Source organism: Mytilus californianus, unplaced genomic scaffold, assembly GCF_021869535.1.
Source record: "Mytilus californianus isolate M0D057914Y unplaced genomic scaffold, xbMytCali1.0.p SCAF_12, whole genome shotgun sequence".
Taxonomy (NCBI): domain Eukaryota; kingdom Metazoa; phylum Mollusca; class Bivalvia; order Mytilida; family Mytilidae; genus Mytilus; species Mytilus californianus.
The window spans coordinates 20,114,542-20,119,704 of record NW_026262604.1 but is presented as its reverse complement, the minus strand read 5'-3'; the positions used below and the strand labels follow the sequence as shown (position 1 = coordinate 20,119,704).

The 5,163-nt window shown below is 31.6% G+C and overlaps 1 long non-coding RNA gene across 1 annotated transcript; it reads right to left on the bottom strand.

Moving 5' to 3' along the window:
- Window positions 1–1,188: 1,188 nt before the first annotated feature.
- Window positions 1,189–4,583, bottom strand: LOC127721520 (uncharacterized). The gene is made up of 2 exons (XR_007991290.1): window positions 4,456–4,583; window positions 1,189–2,116 (listed from the first exon to the last, which is right to left on the bottom strand). It is a non-coding gene; the product is annotated as an uncharacterized LOC127721520 (long non-coding RNA).
- Window positions 4,584–5,163: the final 580 nt, after the last annotated feature.

Sequence of the window (5,163 nt, the reverse complement as noted above, 5' to 3'; positions counted from 1 at the left end):
TTGACCTTAGCAAGGTCATGTGTCACCTAATGGAAAACATTGAATGGCATTAGCATGCACTATTAGGAAGCATTTACCAATACATCACAAATGTAAGTATCAAACGGACAATAACTCCGTTAAATGTCATCGGATTAGTTTAAACTAAATGTATTAACATGATTAAATCTTTGCAATAATGTCTGAAACATTTTCCATCATCACTTCCATTGTCTGTGTGTTACAATTTTAGCGGACTAGCATTTACAAGCAAAGACCAGAATCTAGAACGTGACATTGGTCTATAACTTTAACTCAATTTCAAGATTAAAGGTCTAGAATCTCAATTCGAAAAAGTCTCTTATATGTATTGTTGAGATGTTATACTACGCAACATTTGATTTTTGAATATTAAAGGGGAGAAAACTCATACAAAAGGTCACTCCAGAGCACTTCCAACCACCTGTATATGCATTGCATCAAGTCAGAATTTCAATTTGACAATATCCTTATTTCAAAAACAGTCAAAGTGAAAAAAAGTTTGACGATATTTTATCCGGACATTAATTTCCTGCCTATGGGACAAAGATTGATTGATAAATATATTTATTATTTTAGCACAACGTTCAGCATTCTTGTCTGTTTCGTGGGGTCCAGTTTTTATCGGAGGAAACTGGAGTGCCCGCTGAGAGCCACCGACCTTCGACAAAAAAATTGGTTATCCTGTTCAATTAAGATTGGAGTCTAATCCATCTGAAATATCAGTGTTGATAGGTTAGTGAGAAAGAGATATACTACTTAGACCACTTGGTCATCAAGACCCTTGGAACAAAGATCTCATATGATAATGAAAACCTGATTTCTAGCAAGAAAGGTCTATTTTTACCGCATTCACTGCTAAATTGAAACAGCAATAATATTTCAGAAACGATATATTAACATAATACTTGTGCTTAATATTTAAAATATCCGACGACTACTCTGGTATCTTAAGGATGTAGTCAGATCAGGTTTAGGAATTTTTGTCAGATGTTCGGACTCCTTAGGTTTTTTCCCTACAATACAGATTAAAATATTTTGCCCCATATCACCCACTTTTCTTTTCATTGAAGACTTCAATAGGTCATAAAAACATCATTACGAAATTTTAAGCAGATTATATATATTTTTTCTTACGATTGGAGACCCAAATAATACTAATGCTTAATATAAGGTAAAAATCAGCCTTTACCAGGCTTTTTTTTTAAAATCAAATAGTTGAAAGGAGTTCCATAACCTATTAATGTTATTAGCTGACTTATAATATAAATTTTAAATTCTACATTTTGATTTAATTTCATCTGAGTATATCATTAAGATCTTAGACATTGAAAACATTTCGCCAGTGAGCTTAAACACATCGTATCAGTCAAGTAAATCCAGGAGAAAAAATATTGCAGACATTGAATACTTGATAGAGCTATACAGACTTCCCTACGTCTATATGTTGAAGTCATTATAAATAAGAGATAACTGAAGAAATAATACACATATAATAGTTGACAATTATATCATGTAGATAATGAAGTGATTGCGACTTAGATGAAGAGGGTGTGGATGGTGAAGGCGGCGTCTATATTTCTGTATTTAGTAAAATGATACATGCCATGTTATCTCTTGTTTTCTCTTTTATTTATTTTCTGACTATTCTTCTCTATTTTTTTCTATTTTTTTAAATTAATTTTGTCCAATCAGGCGTTATCTAATTTGTAACCTAAGAATACATAATTGAATTCTTGCTGATGGGGAATAAAAATAAGAAACGAAATAGAGTAGAAACGTTGGCTATTTGAGGAAATTATAAATTTTTAATTACATGGAGTTGTTAAGCTTTGAATTGCATGACTAAGAGGACCAGAACTAATTTGTAATTATACATGTATGTGATGTGTATGCAGCAAAACACACTGTCTCACAAACGCAATCAAGACGGAGATTATTCAAATCTTCTTCTCGTTATCATCCAAAATTCCGTATTAACAGCTAATAACTGGAATAGAGTCGTTTCGAACTTCCAGGGATGAGTCCTGCAACATCACAGTTCTGCATGTGGTAATTTTGCTTTGAAAGTACTGTTCTTTTTTTCCAGATTTGTCTGCTGAAGAAAACATGACTTTTATCCTCAACATCATTCATCAACACAATTCAATACAAAAAAAAATGTTTGCAGACAATTGAAAAACCGAATAGGGTTAGAAGGGGCATTGAATGGATGACCACGGTGTTCTTCGTGCTCATAAAAAAAATCGTAGTTTAGATGAAAACAAGTTATAAGACAGTCATACAAAGTTAACAAGCTAATAAGTATTTATGTCAACAAGTGTTTAAACATCACATATCGTTTGTAAAAGTCTTGAGAACATTACAACTCAGTCCAAAAACAAAGAAAAATGGCGACCTCAAGCTCGTACGCAAATGCAACAGCTAATGGTGAACATTATAACAAGTCAGATAACGAGATAAATCACGAACAACATCTATCTACAGTTAAACCAGTTTTCTTGTTAGAATCAGACATTTTTGGTAATGTAAGAAATAGAGAGAATTTTCTCACCCACGAAGAAGTTTACAAAGGTATGGCCCTAGTTGTTCCTGGAAATACTTTGCAAGGTTTGCAGAGGATAAATGGAATGTGGAGAATTTATGTAGACTCTGAAGAGTATAGAATCACACTTCTAACCGGTAAAGTGGTAGTTCGAAAAAAGCTGATAAAGCTTTATCCAAAAAATCCAAGAGTCGTTGAGAGACAACATGATGACTACTGCAGAAAAAGAATAAAAAACATCCCACTCTCAGCTGATGACGGACAAATTTTTAGATTCCTTCAAAATCTGGATCTAAATATTCATAGCTATAACAGAGAAAGAGTAAGAGTGGATGGATTTTTATTAGATTGCAAAACAGGAGACAGAATTTTTAGTTGTGATCAACCAGAGGAGAATCTACCCCGGTATGTAAAAATAGGCAAATATAGAGCACTATTGATATATAGAGGACAAGAAGTAGTAAATCCAAATATTAAATGCAACAAATGCTTAGGGATGGGGCACAAACAAGTCCAATGTGAAAGTGACTGGCGCTGTAGGCAATGTGGCAAATTAGGGCACAAATCAATTGATTGTGAGGAAGAATTCAGTCAGAAGGATGATAACAGTCAAACAGACAAAAATGAACAAAATGACACACAGTTTGTATTTAGCAAAGTTCAGAAACCAACTAAAAACACAACTAAAGAAGTAGATGAGTCAGACGAGAACCAAACAGATGATGAAAACAACGCTCCAAAGTCTCAGTCTATCATGCAACAACCTCCGCGTAGAAGACATGTCAAAGCTGCTAATAAAACGTACATTCAAAAAAGTAGAAATTATCCAACTGGACAAAGTGACAAAAATAAAAGTAATTGAAATAGTGAAACCAAACCTACTAAAAAGGGTACATTAGATCAATTTCTAGATCTGCAAGCTGCCAAAACTCCAAAACAAAGTACGGATAAGCGGAAACCTTCTACGCCAACTGATACAGCACACCAAAGAGAAATACATGCAACAAGACCTAGAACTGGAACATAATTCAATACAAAATATAATAAACACTAAATAAACTTGTAAATAATGCTGATTTTTTATTGTATAATATATATCCTTAATTATATTAAGGTTATTTTAGTTAGAAAAAAAGAAACAAAAAATATGTCAGTTTGTGATGCTATATTTAAAGATGGTGTACATTCTGAAAGAATATGTAGAAATCTTTTAAAAACAATGTCTATAATAATGAAAAGATGTAAAATTCTATACTTAACTTACATACTGATAATTGTTTTTATATCAGGTATAACAATAATTAATATATGATAAGTGTATATGATAATTTTTATCAGAGTAAAGAAACATTATTAGTTGAGAAAAAAAACCATAAGGCTATGCGAACGTACGCGTTCTAAATATACCGTATACATCTTTAAATGTAAACAACAAGTAAAGCAATTTCAAGACCAAATAAAATTTCATAACAAAAGCTGTATGTGTTATCCGAAATGTCAACATGATTTCGTAAACAAAAAGCACGTGCAAATACTAGTGTCAAAATATAGGCGTATCGCAACGCAACCTACATATGCATTTGACCCACATTTATCAAAATCAAAATTTCCACTACAAATAAACGTGAAGTATATACATCTTCTATTATATCGTATAAAACAACATGAAAAAAGTGACAAAGCGATTCATTCAAATTCAGAATCACACAACAACAGAATAATACTCAGCAAAAGCAGAGTACGTACAATAAATAAAAGAAATAAATATGCGTGTAGTCGTTATAGCTGTCATAGAAAATGGGTATGTACACTTGTTCAATTAAACCACACTTACCTGTACGCGAAGCTAATTGTACGAGGAAAATATATTATAAATGTAAAATTATACTTACAACAGAAACATCATATCCACAACGACACAGTTTCCATATATTTTAATCCAAATATACATATTGATGATAGACTGCATTGGGCTATGTATCGGTATAAAATGTTTACTGTTTTTAAGGTCAAGGTCTTTATTACCAGTAGATGTCTATTTTTAGAACCAGGGAGAAACCTACAAAAAAGATGTATTCTAACCTGTGCAAAAAATGTTAACACAATAGATAAATCAGATAAACAGATAGAACTAAGCATAATTTATGAAATGTTCCATATAAATATAGAATGGAAATTAGTGAAATATGTCATTATTAATGTGTATATAATGAATAATATATTGTGTAAAATGACAACAATTTGTATATATGAAAATGGATAAAATGCTACATATATGTTCACTGAATTGTCAAGGTCTTGGGAAAAAAGAAAAAAGACAAAGGCTTTATGAGTGGTGTAAACAACAAAAGTGCAATATACTTTTCGCACAAGAAACTCACTTTGTACAAAGCAATGTCAACACCATAGAAAAAGAGTTTGAGGGGAAAACATACCACAGTCTAGGTAGTTCAAATTCTAAAGGGGTATCAATTTTTATTAATAAAAGACTAAATCATTCTATTATAAATACTTTTGAAGATAAAGAAGGCAGAATTATTTTACTTAATATTGAAATTGATAACAATATTTTTACTCTAGTAAATCTGTATGCTCCAAAT